Here is a 22,597-nt window from a genome sequence, read left to right as displayed (position 1 = left end):
TTGAGAGTCGAGTGCCCCAGTGTGTCCTGAAGGCAGGACGCCTGCCCCAATGTGTCCAGAAAGCAGGACCTCTGCCCCAGAGGGCAAAGCGTTACATTAAAGAAGATTATTCTCAAGCCTTAGATTTAATATTGTTTGCCTTGGAGTTTCGACTTGCTTGGAACCTGCCACCCCTTTCTTCTCTCCTATTTCTCCCTTTTGGAATGGGAATGTCTGCCCTATGCTGGTCCCACCATTGCATTTTGGAAGCACATAACTTGTTTGATTCCACAGGTTCACAGCTGAAAGGGAATTTGCCTCAGAATGAATCATACCTTGAGTCTCATCCATATCTGGTTTTTGATGCTATTTATTTTATTTATTTATTTTAATTTGAATAATGTATTTTATTTAGCCTATGTGGTATTATCATTGTAACATGTATTATCATTGTAACATGTAATCAATATCAAAATATTTATGAGATAGTTTATATTCCTTTTTTTTTTTTTCGTACTAAGTCTTCAAAATCTGGTCTGTTTCACACTCACAGAGCATCTCGATTCGGGATAGCTTCATTTCCAGTCCTCAATAACCACATGTAGCTTCTGTATTGGGTAGCCTAGGTATAACCAAATCCTGACATTTAAAAGAGAGAGAAACCAAGGATCTGAGGGATCTCTTAGAGATTCTCCAATAACAAAAGAGTTTACATTTGGAGAAACGGTTGTATACCAGATTTTCCCTCCATCATGCGCCTTTGGGAAACAATTAGTTGCTATTTAAATGAGACTTTGGACTTTAGACTTAAGTTGATGCTGAAACGAGTTGTCTTTTGGAGCTGTTGGGATGGAATGGATGTATTTGCATGCAAGAAGGACATTAATTTTGGAGGGCTGGGGTGGAATGCTGTAGTCTGAATGTTTGTGTTCCCCTCAAATTCATATGTTGACATCTTAACCCCCAAAGGTGATGGTATTAGTAGGTGGAGCCTTCGGGAGGTACTTGGGTCATGAGGGTGCAGCCCTCATGAATGGGATTAGACCTCACAGAGCTCCCTAGCCCCTTCTGCAAAGTGAGTACACAGTGGGAAGGTGCTGGCTGTGAGCTAGGAGGAGGGCCCTCACCAGGACACGACCATGTTGGCGCCTTAATCTTGGACTTCCCAGCCTCCAGAACTGTGAGCAATAAATTTCTATTGTTTATAAGATACCCAGTCTGTAGTATTTTGTTATAGCAGCCTGAACGGATTGAGGCAATACTCCAGCCAGGACCCTAGGAGAATGATGCACATTTGCTGCTAGGGTGACTCCTAGGAGCCTGGGGAACGTGGTGACCCACACTGAGTGCGGTAAAAATGCCTGAGTTGCTACGGGAGACAGTGGAGGAAGGGATTAAAAGGCGCAAGGAAGTAGGCATGCTGCAGTGTATATATTATGTGAGACCAAAAGACCCACTGGAGACTATGTTCCATGCAAGGGCTCAGGGAACACACTGTTCAGCAAGGCCATGAGGAAAGTGCTAGTGAGACAGGCAGTAGCATTACTAGGAAGCTGAGTACTCATTCACATATATATATCTGCAATGAATGAGCAGGAGTCTGAGAAAACCATGATCCCTTGCCAAGTTCCTGCACCTGACTCAGTTTTCAGACCTAGAACCCACTGGCTGAAAAGGTGGCCAGGTCCCCAGGAGGAAGGACCCTAAATCACTACGGCAATTACAGACCATAATACTAACCCCAGTTCTTTCCCAAAGGGACCTATTGCCATTTATTTGGGTGACTGTACATTGGGGAAAGGGGAGACATTTAGAGGAATACTGGACATTGATACCCAGAGACCCAAAGTGTCATCATGACTCCCTTTAGAGAGTGGATTATAGGGAGACCGGATAATAAATAGAGTCCTGGCAAAAAGACACCTTACAGAAGGTCCACTAGGTCTTTACATGTACCAGATGCTCATTTCCCTGGTCACTGCGTCTTCACTGGGATTGGCATACTCGACAGCTGGAGTAACTTTCACATTGGGTCTTTGTCCTGTGGTGTAAGAGCTACAGTAGTGGAAAGGCCAGGTTGAAGTTTCTAAAGCTGCAGCTGACAGTCATGATAATAAATAAAAATCAGTATTCCATCCCCTGCCCCAGGATGGGATATGGCAGAGATTGGTGCTACCTTAAGGATCTCAAGCATGAAGGGATGGTGTTCCCCATTTCACACATACACCAGTATAGACCCTGCAGAAATGAGTAGAACTTGAAAGATGACTGGAGATGACTGAAAGTTTAAGCAAGTAGTAGCCAATCTCAGCTTCTATGCCGGTCATGGTATCTTTACTAGAGCATATTAATTTGGCTTTTAGGTACATGATATATGGCCACTGATTTGGCAAATATGTTCTTTGCTATTCCAAACAAGAGAGAGGATCAGAAAGAGTTCACATTTATGTGGAATGTATAACAATATTCATTTAAAGTTTTGTCCAGGGATATGTTACTTCTTCTCCCTTCTGTCATAATATAGTTCAAAGAGACCTGGCCTCTCTGAACAGCCACAAAAACATCACATTTATCCATTACATCGATGACCTTATCATGCTGATTGAGCAGGACCAGCAAGAGATGGCTAGTACTCTGGAGGCCTTGGTAAGACACATGTGCTCCAGATTGTAGGAGATAAAACCTATAAAGATTTAATGAAGTTTTTTTTAAGGATCCAGTGGTTAGGAGCATGCAGGAAAATCCCTGCCAAAGTAAAAGACAAATTGTGGCATCTTATAATCCCTATTACAAAGAAGAAAAGCACAGTACCAGGAAGAACTGTTTGGGTTTTAGAGCAAATCATTCCATACCTAAGAACACCGATCCACTCATATACCTGGAGACATGGAAATCTACCGCCTTTGAATAAGTCACAGAGCAGGAAAGGGCTCTTTTCAACAGATCCAGTAAGTAAAAGCAGCGCTGCTGCTCAAACCATATGATCCAGCAGACCCTATGGAGTGGGCAGAATAAGGGGTGAGAAAATATGCATTGTAGAGTTTATGCCAAGTCCCAGTGGGCTGCTGTTACAAAATGGGGACAAGATGAAATATGAATGGAGTTTACATAATCCATTTGGACGACTCCTGGTACTCCTTTGCCTTGCTGCATTTTAACTGTGAATGGACAAGTGCAGCAACCCCAAACCGAGGTGTGTATGGTTGACAGGGGCTCAGATTTCGCAGTAATGAGGGTTTTACTGACATCACCAAGTAAGCCACCAGGACTAGCAGAGGTGGTACCTGAGGGTGAGAGGAATTTAGGATGGATAGTGAAGGAAGGAGACAACACACATAAAGCAGCTCCAGAAGTTTTAACCCATACCACTGCAAAAAACATACCCACTACCTAGTGTACACTACTTGTTTACAATTATTTTGCTTTTAAGTCTAGGTTATATAGTCAAAATATTGTGTTCAAAAGTTTCTTGGGTTAGTCCTCCCTCCACTCCCAACCCCTAAAATGGCTGTATTATTTAGCAAGAGTAGAGTAAAGCAAATGACTTTTGTATATTGATTTTGCATCCAGCAACCTTGCTAAACCTCTAATTATTTTCATGCAATTATTGCTTAGTATTTTCATTGTATTATTTTTTAAAATATTACCAATTATACATTATTGTTTTGCTTTGTTTGCTTGGATTTACCCACATGATCACCAATTCTTTCTCACTATTTCTTTTTGTGATTTAGACCTTCTTTTTGATATCATTTTTTTTCTTGAAGTACATCCTTTACTAAACTCTCTAAGTTTTTATCTGAAAATGCCTTTATTTCACCATCGCACACAAAAGATCATTTTTCCTGGGTATTAATTCAGAACTGACAGACTTTTGCCAGCCCTGTGAGGATACCATTGCATTATCTTCTTTTTTTATTATTATTATTACTTTATTTATTTATTTATTTATTTTTGGTGGCATTGGGTCTTCTTTGCTGTGCACGGGCTTTCTCTAGTTGCAGCGAGTGGGGGCTCTTCTTTGTTCTGGTGCGTGGGCTTCTCATTGCGGTGGCTTCTCTTGTTGCGGAGCTCAGGCTCTAGGTGCGCGGGCTTCAGTAGTTGTGGCGCATGGGCTCAGTAGTCGTGGCGCACAGGCTTAGTTGCTCCGTGTCATGTGGGATCTTCTCAGACCAGGGATCGAACCGTGTCCCCTGCATTGGCACTTGGATTCTTAACTACTGTACCACCAGGGAAGTCCCTCATTGCACCATCTTCTGATTTTCATTGCTGCTATTGATAAGTCTGCTGACAGTCTGTCTTTCCTTTGTGGGGGATCTGTATTTTCTCTCTGGCTACTTTTTTAAAATTAAAAATTGTATTGATATAATTTTAGATTTACATACAGTTGTAAATAATAATACAAAGATATACCTTGTATACTTTGCCAAGTTTTCCAATGGTAACATTTTGCAAAAACAATAGAATGATATCACAACCAGGATATTAATATCCACTGATCTTATTCAGATTTCCCCAGTTTTACTCACATTCATTCTTGTGTATATGTCTATGTGAATGTGTATTAAGTTCTATGCAATTTTATCACCCGTACAGGTTTGTGTATCCACCACCACAGTCAAGACAATAAACAGTTCCAACACCACAAGAATCCTTCATCTTGCCCCTTTATAACTACACCCATCTCCCTCCTACCCCCTTCTCCTGTCTCCAATCTTTGGAAAACACCAATCTGTTCCTCATTTTTATAATGCTGTCATTTCAAGAATGTTATATAAATGTAATCATACAGTATGTAACTTTGGGGGATTGGCTTTTGTCACTCAACATAATTCCCTGGAAATTCATCCAAGTTGTTGTGGGTACCAATAGTTTGTTCCTCTTTATTGCTGAGTAGTATTCCATGGTATGTACATACAGCACTTTCACCATTCTGCCATTGAAAGACATCTAACCAATACCATATTTTGCCCAAAAGTTGCCATGAACATCCAGGAACTGGTTTTTGTGTGAACATAAATTTTCTTTTTTTGTGTGATAAGTGCCTCTGGCTACTTTTCAGATCTATTAATCTCTGGTAGCCTGGTTGAGTAATGGAATAGAGTTTTGATGTAACTCAGAATGCAGCACAGAGGAACAAGGAGATGATAAATATGAAAGAATTAAAAGAGATAGAAGATAGTATGAAAGTCCAATATACATCTTATTGGAATTTCAGAAAGAGCAAATTGAAAGAGCTGAGGAGAGATAATATTTAAAGAGACGATGGCTGCAAATTTCCCAAAACTGGTGAAAATATCTGAATCCATAGATATACGAAACACAATGTATACCAAGCAGAATAACTAAAATGAACCTAGAGTAAAATTCAAAAAAAAAAAAAAAAAGACACATGCACCCCAATGTTCATTGCAGCACTATTTACAATAGCCAGGTCATGGAAGCAACCTAAATGCCCACTGACAGACGAATAGATAAAGAAGGTATGGCACATATATACAATGGAATATTACTCAGCCATAAAAAGAAATGAAATTGAGTTATTTGTAGTGAGGTGGAATGACCTAGAGAATGTCATACAGAGTGAAGTAAGTCAGAAAGACAAAAACAAATACCGTATGCTAACACATATATATGGAATGTAAAAAAAAAAAAAGGTTCTGAAGAACCTAGGGGCAGGACAGGAATAAAGACGCAGATGTAGAGAATGGACTTGAGGACACGGGGAGGGGGAAGGGTAAGCTGGGACGAAGTGAGAGAGTGGCATGTACATATATACACTACCAAATGTAAAATAGATAGCTAGTGGGAAGCAGCCGCATAGCACAGGGAGATCAGCTTGGTGCTTTGTGTCCACCTAGAGGGGTGGGATAGGGAGAGTGGGAGGGAGACGCAAGAGGGAGGAGATATGGGGATATATGTATGTGTATAGCTGATTCACTTTGTTATACAGCAGCAACTAACACAACATTGTAAAACAATTATACTCCAATAAAGATGTTAAAAAAACAACAAAACAAAACAAAACACCAGAACTCTATTCCAGCATTACCCTGATACCATAATCATAGAAAGACATAAAAAAGCAAAGTGCAGACCATCTTCAGGACCCTAGACCCTTCAGACACATCGACACAAAAACTTCAAATAAAATTTTAGCAAACAGAGTCCAGCAATATATAAAAAGGATAATATACCATCACTAAATTATTATTTCTCCCAAGAATCAAAAGTTGGTTTAACATTTGAAAATCAATCACTTTAATTCCCCACATTAACAGACTAATGCAGAAAAAAGATTTGACAAAATCCATCATCCATTCCTGATAAAATCTCTCAGAAACTAAGAAGAGAAGAGAACTTCCTCAACTTAATGAAAGCAACTGTGGAGGGCCTATAGTTAACATCATAATTAATCGTGAAAAAATGAATTATTTCCTCCTAAGATAACAAAGCAAGTATGTCTGCTCTCACCACTTCTATTCAACATTGTATCAAAGATTCTAAGTCATGTAATAAGGCAAGAAAAAGGGGAAAAAAGGCATACAGGTTGGAGGAAGAGGTACAGCTTTTTATTCACAGGCAACATGATGATCTGTGTAGAAAATCTTAAGGAATCTACAAAAAATGTTATTAGAACTAATAAGTGAGTAACAAGGTTGCAGAATATGAAGTCAATATATGAAAATCAATGGTATTCATAATTCAAAAAGATACATGAACCCCAATGCCCATTGCACCACTATTTACAATACCCAGGACATGGAAGCAACCTAAATGTCCATCAACAGAGGAATGGATAAAGAAGATGTGGTACATACATACAATAGAATATTACTCAGCTATAAAAAAGAACAAAATGATGCCATTTGCAGCAACATGGATGGATCTAGAGATTATCACACTAAGTGAAGTCAGACAGAGAAAGACAAATATCATATGATATTATGTGGAATATCATATGATATTATATGTGGAACCTTAAAAAATGGTGTAAATGAACCTATTTACAAAACAGAAACAGAGTCACAGATGTAGAAAACAAATTTATGGTTGCCCAGGGGGAAAGGGGGGGAAGGATAAATTGGGAGATTGGGATTGACATATACACGCTACTACATATAAAATAGATAACTAATAAGGACCTACTGCATAGCACAGGGAACTCTACTTAATACTCTGTAATAACCTGTATGGGAAAAGAATCTAAAAAAGAGTGGATATATGTATATGTATAACTGAATCACTTTGCTGTACAGCAGAAACTGACACAACATTGTAAATCAACTATACTCCAATAAAAAATTTTTTAAAATATCAATGGTATTGGGCTTCCCTGGTGGCGCAGTGGTTAAGAATCCACCCGCCAATGCAGGGGACACGGGTCCGAGCCCTGGTCCGGGTAGATCCCACATGCCGCAGAGCAATTAAGCCAGTGTGCCACAACTACTGAGCCTGCGCTCCAGAGCCCTCAAGCCACAACCACTGAGCCCGTGTGCCACAACTACTGAAGGCCGTGCACCTACAGCCTGTGCTCCATAACAAGAGAAGCCACCGCAATGAGAAGTACGCACACTGCAACAAAGAGTAGCCCCTGCTCACCGCAACTAGAGAAAGCCCATGCACAGCACAGAAGACCCAACGCAGCCAAAAATAAATAAATAAATAAAATAAATAAATTTATTTTTACAAAAATCAATGGTATTTCTATATACTAGCCTTGAAGATCCTAAAATTGAAATTAAAAACAATGCTACTTACAATAATATCAAATATATGATTTTGACATAATGAGCAGACAACAGATGTGGAAAATCTGTGCACTTAGAAGTATAAAACATTACTGAGAGAAATAAAAGAAAACCTAAGTAAATCGTGAGATATAAAGTATTACTGGATTAGAAGACTCAATATTCTTAAAATGTCATTTCTTTCCAACTTGATCTGTAGATTCAGCACGATCCCAATCAAAATCACAGCAGCTTTTTTTTTTCAGAAAATGATAAGCTGATTCTAAAATTTATATGAAAATGCAAAGGGGACCTAAATGTCCAAAACAACTCTGAAAAAGAACAAATTGGTATAGATATAGATATAGACATAGACATAGATATAGTTATAGATAGTGGTGAAAAAATTTTTTTAAACTTCAGGGAGTCAGCATCAAGGATACACACTGCTTCTTCTTTAATTCATATTGGGCTTCACGGAGGAGACAGAATTTGAGCAGCAGTTAAAAAGACCAGTGAAGGAGACAAACTGAGGGCTGGTAGACCTGATAAATGACCTGAGGTCTCTGTCCCTGAGTGGAGGATGGAGCAGTTCTAAGCATCCTGCTGGTCCAAGGCTAGGTGGACACACAGGATAGTCTATGTTGGCAAAAAACAAGATGGGAACTACACTGGATTTCAAACCACAGAGGGCATGGCCAAGGACAAATGCATTCGTAAATCCAAGTTTTTCTGGTTTCTCTTACCTCTCTTATTGTGCCTTCTCAATCTTCTGGGTCTCAAAATGACCCTTAAATATTGCTATTCTTTACAGTTCTTTCCTAAAACTTCTATTCTTTATATCATACAAATTCTTCCTGAGTGATTTCACCCACTCCAGTGTTTTAAACTATTCTGACAATTTCCACATTTTTATCTCTATACCAGACTGACCCTCCCAGTCTTCAGATTTATATACTCAGCTTCCTACTGGATATCTCTATCTAGATATCCTACAGATATCTCAAACTCAAAATGTTCAAAATTGAATTAATTAGAATGATGTCAGCAATAATGATGTGGTAAGGACCACAGAAAATACCCTTTTCCACAGAAGCAATGAGAACACTGGTGATAATGGTCAAAATCAACTTTTTTAGACCTCTGGAAATTAACAAAATGCTTGCAGGAATCAGAGAGCATTTACTGAAGAAAAGCAGCTAAGTTGTGATAAGAACAGCAAACTTAGTGGCATTGCTCTATGCCCATCCCCTTCTCTCCAGCTCTGCAGTAGCCTTTAAAACTGACAACCCACGATCATGTAGAAAACCAAGAGCCTGGCAGCCACTGGGGGGGGGCAAAATGAGGTTAGAGTGCCTTCAAAGCACTATACCCATATACTTGTCATCATCTGACCTGTCTGATATTTCCCTGGAAGACCCCACTCACAAGACTTGTCTTTATTTGGCCTGACTCAGAGTTCACCCAGTGTGAACAGCCTTTTCCCGGAGGGTGTTTGCTGAAAATAATAAGTGCCAATTATTTAACGTCATTGCTGCTAGATGCAATGGATAATAGTTGGGACACAATAGGCTAACCAAAAAGCTTGAAAGGAAAAGCAGGGAAATGAAAGATCCATAGGGGTTTTGACAAGCTCTGACAAATTCCTGGGAATTTAGAAGGCCACACACATGTGTTGGGCTATGTGCATGCTTAGGAAAAACCTGAGGAGGCCCAAAGCTCTCACCTCTGGCTGATTTTGAGGTTCTACATAATCAGGAAATGCAGCTAAGACAGAGTTTCAAATTATCTGGCCCAGTGTTGAAAGCCCCAAAGTGAACACAGAGCCCCTCAATAAATACTGGGAGACATTGTTTCCAGGCATTTAAGGAAATCTCTGTCTAATCATTAGCTGATCAGTAAGCTAACCAAGCAAAAACTTCAGTGGTCACACATGACAAAGAATACAAACTTTACAGAATTACTTCAGAACAGTCATTAACCAAACAAACAGCAACAATAACAAAGACAAACAGAAAAACAAAACAAAACATAAAACACCCTGGGCATAAGACAGCATCTAATTTCAGGAGTTGCCACATTATATTTTTCAAAAAAGCAAAACAAAACAGTATAAGACATGCAAAGAAACAAGAAAGATAGGCTCATACACAGGGGGGAAAAGAAGTCAATAAGAACTGTTCCTGAGAAAGTCCAGATACTGGAATTACCAGACAAAAACTTTAAATGAGATGTTTTTAAATATGCTGAAATAAAGGAACTCAAGTCTACTGAAACTAAAGCAAAGTATGAAAACGATGTCTCATCAAATAGCAATTATCAATAAAGAGATAGAAATTATAAAATAAATGGAATAGAAATTATGGAGTTGAAAAGTACAATAACTGAAATGAAAAATTCACTAGAGGGACTTGACAACAGAATTAGCAGGCAGAAGAAAGAATTAATGAACTTGAAGGTAGGTCAATTGAGATTATTTTTTAATCTGAGGAGCAGAAAGAAGAAAAGAAAAATGAACAGATCCTCTGAAACCTCTTGGACACAGTGAAGCATTCAATGGGTGACCCAGAACGAAAGGAGAGAAAGAATGGGAAAAAAAGTATATTTGAAGAAATAATGTCAGAAAGCTTCCCGAATTTCATTTAAAAAAAGAAAACATCAATCTACACATCTGAGGAACTAAATGAATCCAAGTAGGATAAATGTAAAAAGATCCACACCTAGACACATCATAATCAAATTGTCAAAAGACAAAGAAAAAAGAGATCATCTGGGCTTCCCTAGTGGTGCAGTGGTTGAGAGTCCTCCTACCAGTGCAGGGGACATGGGGTTCGAGCCCTAGTCTGGGAAAATCCCACATGCTGCAGAGCAGTTAAGCTGGTGCACCACAACTACTGAAGCCTGCGTGCCTAGAGCCCATGCTCTGCAACAAGAGAAGCCACCACAATGAGAAGCCCATGCACCACAACGAAGAGTAGACCCCGCTCACCGCAACTAGAAGAAACCCACGCACAGCAATGACGACCCAACACAGCCAAAAATAAATAAATTTATTAAAAAAAAAGATCATCTTGAAAGCAGCAAGAGAGAAGTGACTCATTAGATACAAGAGTTACTCAATAGATTAACAGCTAATTTCTCATCAGAAACAATGGAGGCCAGAATGCAGTAAGATGACACGTTAAAAGTGCTGAAAGAAAAAGACTGTCAACCTAAGAATTCTATATCCAGCAAAACTTTTCTTCAGAAATGAAGGAGAAATTAAGACATCCCCAGATAAACAAAAACTAAGAGGATTTATTGCTGGCAGATCTGCCCCACAAGAAATACTGAAGTGACATTTTCAGGCTTAAATGAAAGGACACTAGATAGCAACTTGAATTCACATGAAGAAATAAACCGTTAAATTTAATTACATAGGTAAGTATGAGACAATATAAATGTATTTTTTTCTTTATAATTCCTTGTTTTGATCACCTCCTCTTCACCCCATTGGTGAAGGATGGGTTCCCCATTCTAGGGTTATGGGGATGGCTAGGACAGGTGAGATGGGTAGCAGTTTATTAGTCACATATACTCACAGTCCAGGGGAGGAAGACACCACATGCCATGCAGGGCCACAGGGGGGTTGCACTTGGGAACACCGTGAACAAACAGGGTCTGAAGGAGTCAGACTTTATAGTATCAAGAGTATGAGGTGACCCTTGGTTTCCACAGAAGGATGTGATTGGCCTGTTTGAATAATTCCATGGGCTGACATGCTACTCAGGGTTAAGTAAGAATTTGCCTGATCCCCATGATAAGGAGAATTTTTTGGCTGGGGGACTTTATCATCCATACGAGCAGAGTGAGGAGAGGAACTTGGAGTTAGGCTATTTGAGGCCCTCCTGATTTTATCAGCTGTCAAGGCAGCACTTAATTTTAAGATTTACATTGCAGCTGACCTCTTGAAGTTCTTGATATCACTTTAAATCTTGGTTATGATTGAGACTTTTAGGGAGTAGAAGCGCCTCCCTAGGAAGTAAAGGAGGAACTTGACCAGGAGAAAGAGGGCCACATGGTGAGGTGATCATCAAAAAATAGTAACTTTAGTGGTGACCCCTTTGTGGCCAATAAACGCATTGGAGGGACCTGTGCGGCATTGGTGCAGGGAGTACCTGTCCCCAGGGGGCATGAATTTAGACTAATCAATGCCTGTGGCAATAGTGACACCCAGTGGGGGGTCCATTTGCCGCTCTGTAACTTAAATAAGAGTTCTCTGAGGAGCTCAGTTTGCCTTTCAATTAAACCAACTTCCTGGGGCCTATTGGAGAGGTGGAAGTTCCGCTGAATGCCTTCTTTAAGAGCCAGCATTGTGTATTTTGAAAAGTGAAATGAGTACCTTTGTCATGATCAGTTATATCTACAACTCCAAAGGAAATAAGAAGTATCCTGGTAAGGCCTGGTATTGTGGCCTTAGTATATGTCAAGACATGCATGACCTTGATTTATATTTTGGGTATCTATGAGGCAAGAGATTCCCAGAGTTTTTACCCCAAAGGGGCAACTCTTAGGCAATGGCCCAAGAGTTTGTAAAAATGTGCAGATGAGACTATTTTTTGGCTAGGGCATCCACTGTTAAAATGACGACCTGAAGTGTGGCCAATTGGGCTGACTCTTTTTTTTTTTTTTAAATGATGTTGATGAGTTTTTAAAAATTATTTATTTATTATGGCTGTGTCGGGCCTTCGTTTCTGTGCGAGGGCTCTCTCTAGTTGTGGCAAGCGGGGGCCACTCTTCATCGCGGTGCGCGGGCCTCTCACTATCGTGGCCTCTCTTGTTGCGGAGCACAGGCTCCAGACGCGCAGGCTCAGTAGTTGTGGCTCACGGGCCTAGTTGCTCCGCGGCATGTGGGATCTTCCCAGACCAGGGCTCGAACCCATGTCCCCTGCATTGGCAGGCAGATTCTCAACCACTGCACCACCAGGGAAGCCCCTGGGCTGACTCTTGTGTGCCATCCTTTTCAGAGACATTCTGGTTAAGGGATGAAAAACAGCAACATTCTACTGAACTCCATCAGGTATGATGGTGCGATGCCACCCATAAAGTGTATGAACTCCCATTATTTGTCACTCAGTTGATCCTAAGGGCGTCCCCAGGTAGCCAAGGGAGAGGCTTGACCTCCTCCAGCATCATGACATCTGGCAAAGGACTGAGGATAGAGGAGGCCACGCCTCCTGTAGCTGGGATCCACTAGAGGGCCCAGGTTCAGTTCCATCCTGTGTCAAGGAGGCCTCATTAGCTGTGATGTGCTTGTGGGGTGCTGCTTCCAAGACCCAAGGCATAATGAGCCGCTAGGTATAAAAGGTCACAGGCTCAGGGACTGTGAGAACCTCAGTTTTCAGGGGATCTCATATGTGGCCATCAATTGCTGCCCTGATGGTATATAGTGCAGGCCTATGAAGGGCAATTTCTTGCATCAGAAGCCTAGGGACAACTAGGTCATTGTAGGTGGCCTAGAGATTCCAGGAGGTATGAAAGGAGGTTGCTGAAGCTACAATGAAGGAGTCTCTGAGGGCACTAACAGAAGTGCTTGTTGATTTCAATTTGACAGATTCTAGAGCTTTCTGTCGGAGAAGGCCCCATTTAAGATGGCTCAGTTTGCAAGCAGCAGCATCAGTGAGGTAAAGTAAAATTTGTAAATGAAGAATGTGGTGCCTCCAGAAACCCAAAAAAGAAATACTCAAAGATATTGGACTTGCATTAACATTGCGGGCACTTAAAGGGTCAATAGCTGTTTCCTGACAGTGTCAGAGATGGAGCAGCTCTCAGTTTCCAAAGAATTTTCGGGATTGTAACAGAGGTAGTGGGGCCTTGCACTGTGTGTGGAGCAATAGTCTATCCCCTTTTATGAGCTCCTTTGTGAGTATTTGTATGTCCTTAATAAATGTGTTAAATGAATCTCCTTGGAGGAGGACGTCATCAAGGTAATGTCATACCTGTATTCCTAGAGAAAGGTGGATGCAGTTAGGATCTTTCGTGTGACGGCAAGGCCGCTGAGGTACCCCATGAGTAGCCTAGTAAAGGTGTATGTATCCTTTCGGAGGTGAAGCCAAACAACAGTTGAAAAGGTATTGAAATAGATACTGAACAGAATATATTATCCAAATCTATAATAGCAAAATAGTTGCCGAGTGGATGGAGTCAGTAATTCCAATAATATTGGGTATTGTATGTGGGGGCCATAGTGGATGGGACCGCAGAATTGAGGTTGCACTTACGTACTGTGAGGCACCATTCATTCTTTCCAGGTTGAAGAACAGGCCAAATTGGGATGTCAAATGAAGGAGCAGTGGAGATAATCACCCCTTCACTAGTTCAGTCTTACATATAGTAAGTTCTCATCCTTAAAGGCCCTATTTTAGATTACATTAGGTCATATTAACTATTTTAACTGGAGAATCCATGGCACCTCACTTAGTCAGAGAAATTTGTAAGTGCCAAAACTTTATTTAATTTTAATTTATTACTCATGGGTCAGAGTGTCCATGCCCACTACAGGATATTTTAGGATAATGGGTGCTATGACCATGGAGAATTTAGGCAAAATAATAATTCTGATGGTTAAGGTGAGGCATAACTATTTGTCCTATATTTTACAGTCAGTAATTCCCTTAAGATTATAGAGGGTACCTTGTTTAAATTTAATGGGTCCCCAGGTATAACTGTGATTTGAGCCCCAGTATTAGTCCACGAACGTTTGCCAATTGGTGCATTTCAACTGCAAGTGTTGAAGTGAATTCAGAACCTATGTTGTAAAGGTGTAAAAGTGCCCTTTTGTCTTTTTTGTTGTATAAGTTATTTTAGTAAATTTTTGTATTTCCAGTTGTGTTAAATTGTGGACCTTTGTTTCAATTTAATTTTTTTTCTGCAACCCTGAGAATTGAGCTCTTTGTTGCAATGGAGGCATAAGCAGCAGAGTGGTGTAACAGAAGATCATTGGGTCCACAATTCTGCTACAGCCCCACTCTTTCCCCCACAGGGACTTCCCTTTCCCCCTCTCTTTTCTTTTTCTAAAAATTCCCTCATAACAATTTAGATTTCTAGCCATGTAAAGCTGCTGCTTTCAGTTTCTGTCTCTACCCAAGCACCTGTGATGTGGACCTTCTTGGTGGTTACAGGGAAAGGTTCAGGGCCCTGGGGCCCACTTCATAGGCAGCTGCCTTCTCCTCCAGGGAATGCCAATCAATCTTCCCTGAGCTGAGTCCACATCCAGTAAGATCATTTTGTCTATGGCCTGGATGGGATTCATCAAGCCCCGTGATTGCAAGATTAGGACTTTTGGCGTGCTGGTAAGCAGCAGTGTTAGGTAAAGCCCAGGCACATTGGCTAGGGGTTATGGATTGGGACAGCAATTAAGTATGAAATACTCCTTCCCATTTTCTTTTTATCATCGGTGCCTGGTCCATGGGCCACCATGGATATGCACCTCAATACCTTTGGGGGTCAGGAGAGCATACACAACAGTAGCAAGGGAAGCAGCAGTATAGAGAGAAGCAAGAATGCTACCCTTGCCTGAATAACAATGATTATTAGGCAACTAATAGTCAACTTAATTCTCCCCAGGGTGATGGTCTCCTTCCTTTCCACGAACCTCACAAAGAAGTGTCCCTGGGCCATCCTGGCAGTGTACAATCATGAACAAGGTATGTTATGGCTGCCTAAGCAGCTAGTGACAGTAACCAGGCTAGATACTGTGACCACAGAGCTATAGCCTCACTGCTGGTAACTGTGACTCAAGTGCCAACTGGTCAAGATGCTGTGTGTGCTGCCTTCACAGGCAGGAGCCTCAGAGACCACCTGCCAAACACGGGCCCAAACCAACAGCATACCATGATGGGATATAGTCAATTAGCAACCATTCTCATCTTAAGGATTAGAGCATTCAGAGTAGGAATCGAGGATAATACCTAGCAAAGACAACACATTGCCTTGCAAGCCAAAGCACAAGTCCACTGGCAATTGGCAGTTCTGTCCCAGACAGTATTTGCCATATCACGGAACCAGTTAATTAGCCGTGAACAGTTGATTAAAGCTGACCCAGTGTCCTTGGTCATGGTTGGTCCATCCTGTTCATGATGCCAATTGTGTTGATCATCTCCTCTTCACCCCATTGTTGAGGGAGGGATACTGCCCTAGGGTTATGGGGATGACCAAACACACAACACCCAACACTGGACAGTTGAAATAGACAGCAGTTTATTTGTCACATATATTTACAGCCTGAAGGAGGACACTGCATGTCACACAGAGCCACAAGCGGTTTGCGCTTGGGAACAGAGTGAACAACTAGGGGTGTGGGAGGCAGGCTTTGTAGTTTCAAGAGGATGGGATATTCCCTGACGGTCCAGTGGTTAAGACTCGATGCTTTCACTGCAGAGGGCACGGGTTCAATCCCTGGTCAGGGAACTAAGATCCTGAATGGCACAGCCAAAAAAAAAAAAAAGAAAAGAGGATGGAGTAACCCCTGGTTCCTGTGAGAGGATGTGACTGGTTTGTTTAAATAATTCTCTGGGCTGGCAGGGAACTGAAGCCCACTACTCAGGGATAAGCAGGAACTATGCCTAGTCTCCATAATGAAGACGGTTGTTTGGCTAGAGGACCTTATCTGTGGAAGGAGAATGGGGAGGGGAATTTGCAGTTAGGTCATTTGAGGCACTCTCAATTTTACCATATGTCAAGGCAACACATAATATTAATTTTAGGCCATATACCACATTCCTTTTCCTCCCTTTCTGATTTAATACTTATTTATTTAGTTATTTATTTGGCTTCATCGGGTCTTAGTTGAGGCACGCGGGGTCTTTACTTGCATCGTGTGAACTCTTAGTTGCGGCATGTGGGATCTAGTTCCCTGACCAGGGATTGAACCCGGACCCCCTGCATTTGGAGCACGGAGTCTTAGCCACTGGACCACCAGGGAAGTATCCCCCCCGCCCCCCACCTTTCTGATTTAAAAGACAACTGTGTGAAGTAATCACGACAAATCTGTGTTGATGACATACAATGTATAAAGATGTAATTTGTAAGACAATAAGAGCATAAAGGAGTGGGGAGAGAATGGAGCATTCTTGGAGCAAAGTTCTTAAATAATATTGAAATTAATTTGGTATTAATTTAAGTTGGTTTTTATAAACTAATATACTAATTGCAATCCCCAAAAGCCACTAAGAAAATAACTGAAGATATAAAAGAAACAAGGGGGACTTCCCTGGTGGCACAGTGGTTAAGAATCCGCCTGCCAATGCAGGGGACACGGGTTCGAGCCCTGGTCTGGGAAGATCCCACATGCCGTGGAGCAACTAAGCCCATGTGCCACAACTACTGAGCCTGCATTCTAGAGCCCGTGAGCCGCAACTACCGAAGCCCACGCGCCTAGAGCCCATGCTCCGCAACAAGAGAAGCCACCGCGATGAGAAGCCCACGCACCGCAACGAAGAGTAACCCCCGCTCTCTGCAACTAGAGAAAGCCTGCGCGCAACAACAAAGACCCAACGCAGCCAAAAATAAATAAATAAATAAACAATAAATTAATTTTTAAAAAACCCAAGGTAATCAAAATGGTAGGCTAGAAAATAATCCACTTAACTCAAAAGAAAGCAGTAATGGAGGAACTGATGGACAAAAAAGACGTGAAATATAGAAAACAAATAGCAAAATAGCAGACATAAATCCTACCTTTTTTGCTAATTACATTAAATTCAAATAGATTAAACACTACAATCAAAAGGCAGAGGAGATTGGAAGAATGGATAAAAAAGCATGATCCAATTATATGCTGTCTACCAGAGACATGCTTTGAATTCAAAGACACAATTAAATTGAAATTAAAAGGATGAAAAAAGACATATCATGAAAACAGTAACCAAAAGAGAGTTGATATACTAATGTCAAACAAAATAAACTTTTAAGACAAAAATTATTACTAGAGACAAGGGAGAACATTTTATAATGATAATAGGGTCACTAATTCAGGAAGATATAACAATTGTAAATATATACATACCAAAAAACACCCCCTCCCCCAGATACATGAAGGAAAACCCAACAGAATTACAGGGAGAAATAGACAATTCAGCAGTTATAGTTGGGGACATTACTACTGACCTTAGAGAAATTTTTTTAAAGGCATACTATGAACAATTGTATGCCAAGAAATTAGATAACATAGATGAAATGGACAAATTTCTAGAAAGACACAAGTTATCAAAACTGATTCAAGGAGAAATAGAAAGTCTGAATAGACCAATACAAGTAAAATGATCGAATCAGCAATCAAAAATTCCCACATACACACACATACACAAAAAGCCCGGACCAGATAGCTTCACTGCCAAATTCTACCACGGAAGAATTAACACCAATCCTTTTGCTCAAGCCAAAAACCTAGAAATCTTCCTTGACTCTTCCCTTTTCACCACCCCTCCCCCATGTATCCCAAGTGCTTAACACAGCACTTAGCACAGAGTAGGCATGTATTCATTTATTCAATGAATATTGTGTTCTTACCATATTCCAGGTACTGTTCTAGGCATTAGACCTACAACAGTGAGCAAAACAAGCCCCTGACCTCATGGGACTTACATCTTAGAGAATGAATGAGTGAATGAGTAAATCTTTTAATACTTAAATCAGGCACCACTTCTCCCCTCCCTTCTCAGTCCTCTGTCTGAATCCAGGATAAATCTCCTTTACCATTGCATTAAGTTTTTTGTGTTGAAATTATTATTTTTATTTGTTTATTTTCTTTACAAATCTCTCTCCCCCCCACTTAGCTGTGAACTCCTTGAGGGAATTCCCTGGCTGTCCAGTGGTTAGGACTCCATGTTTTCACTGCCAAGGGCCCGGGTTCAGGGTTCAATCCCTGGCGGGGGAACTAAGATCCCACAAGCTGCACCATGTGGCCAAAAAAAAACGCAAAAACCAAACAACAAAAAAAACCTGTGAACTCCTTGAGAGCAGGATTTTATTTATTTATTGAATCTTGTTTATTTCTAGGACCTGGTACATAGCAAGTGCTCAATAATGGTTTGTCCTATACTATTCAAGGTGTTTTCTAACTTTAAAGACAGTCTCTACTCTCTCTGGTTCAATTCCGCCTCTAGCCCCTCCCACACGGCTGCACAACTTGCTGTGGCCAGGAACACTGGTCAGTTCTTTGTTTTTCCTGGCTTTCAGATTCATTTCATACATAGGACCCTGGGGCGGTGCCTCAAGCAGAGCCTGGGAGTCTTGAAGTACTCCCAACTGCCCAGGAAAAGAGCCCGCTCAGCCCTCTGCGTTTAGAAAGGGTTCTTATAGCCCAATCCACTTTGATCCTTTTAGTCCTGAAAGGCTACCCTTTCCACTGTAAACTGGGGCCTTAATAATTCCAAACACTTCCCTCATCCTGGGTCAGGTCCCTGTGGTGATTCTGGGGTACACCCTGGAGGAGCTAAGTGGAAGTTTTTCAAACTGGGGAAACAAAGAGCGGCAAGAAGGTGTGACTAGCTCATTCAACCTGGCTCTACTACTGGGAAATCATCTCAAACCACAGATCCTGGTGAAGAAGGCCCAGCACAGTCAGCTCGGGTATAAGGCACAGCATGGCATTTGAGTGGCAGGACATGGCAGTCACCTAGGTATCTGCTGCATTTCCTACCTGTTAAGGAGTATAATACGGACTACAGAATTTCTGTGAGTCCGTATAACAACCTCTGTGCTTCTGATGGGAAAATAGGCCAAGAAGGGTTAATTAGACCAAGGGACTCCAGTCATTTTGTGAGGAGAGACCGTTTTTCATTTCACTTAAGCCTTGAGAACACCTGTGTGGGGAGGGAAGGGACGTATGCTTGTGTGTCTGTGTGAGTGTGCTGGAGGAAGCTGGTGGGGGAAGCACCAAGAATGATGGATCTGAGGGGCCTCAGCGAATGGATAATAATGATAGGAGGGGGTTAACGGAGCTGACAGGGAAGACCCTGGGGGCAGGAAGGTGGCGGACTGTAAAGGTCCTTGGAGTGGGAGGAGCTGACAATCTGACAGCGACGACCCTACACAGAGCCATAGAAGGGCCGCTGCTGTTTGCAGCATTTCCTTACTAGTTGATCCAGTGTCCTAGTTGGGCCCCCCTGGGCTGGACTAATAATGTACGTGCCCCACTACAATGCCAACACATCAAACAAGCCACCATTAGAACAGGATCATTTTCCTCCAGGCAGCTGCTTGCTGCAATCATTCTGCTGATTAAATTTCATTCTGGAAAGTACTGCACAGACATTAATCAGGTGTCACAGCCACTCCATCCTATAGAGCCAAAGCCTCTCTGACCTTTAAAAATATACCAAACAGTTGCTAGAACACATCTCCCCAGGGAGAGTAGGTCCTCAGGCCAGCCCACAGAAATCTATGCTGTTCTTGCCCCCTTCCAACCGATCTTCCTCTCCCCCGGAGATAGAAAAGGGAAACAAAGACCTTTCTGACATTTTTGCCTGGGGGACTCTGGTCAGCCTTACATCTTGGTGGTGCCAGCAACCCCCTACATACGTGGATTTGAAGGTCTGGAAGGGTTTCCCCATCTCAAAATAGCTTCCCCACTGGCCTGCTCCACTGCCTGACATTTTCACTGTAATAAGCACTCCTCCCAGTTAAAACACTGTAGTCTCCAGAAATCCCCTGTTCAAACAAAATAAAATCAAACTGGTTTATTTGGAAGAGAGAATCCATAAATAATAACGACACCTTACAATCACAAAACACTATTCCTTGCTTTCAATGGACCTTCCCCTATGCTACCTCATTTCATCTCTACATCAACCCTGTGAAGAAGATATTATTACTATCCCCATCTTGCAGATGTCAAAATGGAGGCTCAGAGAGATTAACTGATTTGATCAAAGTCCAAGGGGTAGAAAATGGTCTCCTGATGCCAAACCTTAAGCGCTGTCTGTCATGCTAACACAAATGAATACTGGCAACTGAGAGTTCTAAAAAGAGATGTGTTTGATGGTGGTGCAGGCAATGGCTGAGGTCACCTCCAAGTAGGGCGACCCTTTCCAGAGAAAGGGCCTGCGAACAGCCAGAAGGTTAGTGGAGACAGTGAGCACCTGGGTGTAGGGGAGGGAGGTGGGGAGGCGAGAGGGGTGGAAAGCAGCCGGGTCTCCCTCATTTCAGATGTTACTATTAGTGCTCCCCTATTTCTTTCCCCCAAGCCAGTAGGTGGCAAATGAAGTACCTTATCTCTAGTTGGATCTTCCTGCCAGAAGTGGTGGAGAGATGCTGGATGGAAGTGGAGGAGGGAAGGTCACGTATTTGTGTCCCCCTGGGTTGGGCTGCCCCTGCTGATGTGTACCAGCAGTCTCTGGCCGCCCCACCCTCTACAGGCAGTACCCGTTCAAGTCCAGGGCATTAATATGAAGATAGAGCATTATAACACTGTGTCAGTAATGTAAGACAGTGCCCTGTCCTTAAAGCATAATGTCGTTTAAAATGCAGTGTGTAGTAGGCTGCGACTTAATTGGAAAGGATGCCTTGGACCATTCGGGATGCTACAGAACATTTGGCATGGCCATTAAAAACTGTTCTCCAGAGCCCAGGAAACTAATTGCAAATGCTTAGGTAATGCACAGCTGATGGAAAGAAGATTTCCCCTTAAGATGATTCCATGGTATATGTACAGGGATGTTTATTGCACTATTGCTTGTAACTATGAAAAACTGAAACTAAATTAAATGTCCAACCATGCAGAGTTGGCTAAATAAGTCTGAAACATTCCCACGACAGAATGCTATGCAGTTGCTAAAAAAATGAGGTAAACCTATATATACTGATATGGAAACATGCCCATGAAATAATATTGGGTTTTTTTAAAAGTAAGTTGCAGAATAATATTTATAGTTTGGTTCCATTTTTGTTCACTACCTATGTGTGTAGGTCTCTGTGTGTGTATATGCATATACTTATTATATATGCATAGCAAAAGTGGAAAAGTCTAGGAAAATACACACCAGACTTTTAATAGAGGTTACCTCTGAAGAGTGAGATTGGGGAGGGAAAGAATTTCACTTTTTAATTTATACACTTCTGTATTGTTCGAAATTTAGGTGCATATCTCACGTTGGCTGTTTGTTAAAGGAAGGCAGACTTTACTGAGCAACTGCTTCCTCGTTATAGCAGGATCTGGGTTCCTAGCAGAGCTGAGAGGAAGGCATGGAGTTAGGGGCATTTCACCTTCAACAGAACTTCCTACAGGACCATCTGAACTGCAGTGCTGTATTTCTTTTAAACAGCAAGACACTAAAATACAACCTTACTAACGATATCCTAATAAACAAAGCTGCTCATTTTATCCCTCTCTATATTCTGTCTTTCCCTCAAATTCCAACCACCCCACCCTACCCCAGGCAGAGTTCCTTTTATCTTCCCAGGCAGGTCAGTTTTCCAGAAAGCTGTTCCTTTCAGGCAATCCACAGAGTAGACAGCCCCCTACCGGTGTAATTTCAGGGGCATAGAAAGAGCTGGACCAGAAAAAGTACTTGCCACCTGCCAGCATCAACAAGCTTTAATCACACAATGAAAGAGAAGTACAGATTCCCTTTAGTGAGGTGACACCTTGCCTGAAACTTGCACTCAGGCAAGGAAGACTGAAAGCAGAGCCGCGCGTTTGTGTGTGTGTGTGTGTGTGTGTGTGTGTGTGTGTGTGTGTGTGTGTACTTGTGTGTGTGTGTGTGAGAGAGAGAGAGAGAAGAACCAGAGTAAGTGAGCCCTGAGTGGCCCCAAGCACACACCGCAGGGAGGACAGAGTACAATTATGAAACATTTACCTGTTTGTTTAATTTGTTTATAAAATAGAATTTGGAGGGTTTGGGGGGCTA

Source organism: Eschrichtius robustus, chromosome X, assembly GCF_028021215.1.
Source record: "Eschrichtius robustus isolate mEscRob2 chromosome X, mEscRob2.pri, whole genome shotgun sequence".
NCBI lineage: Eukaryota > Metazoa > Chordata > Mammalia > Artiodactyla > Eschrichtiidae > Eschrichtius > Eschrichtius robustus.
This window is presented reverse-complemented; position numbering follows the sequence as displayed.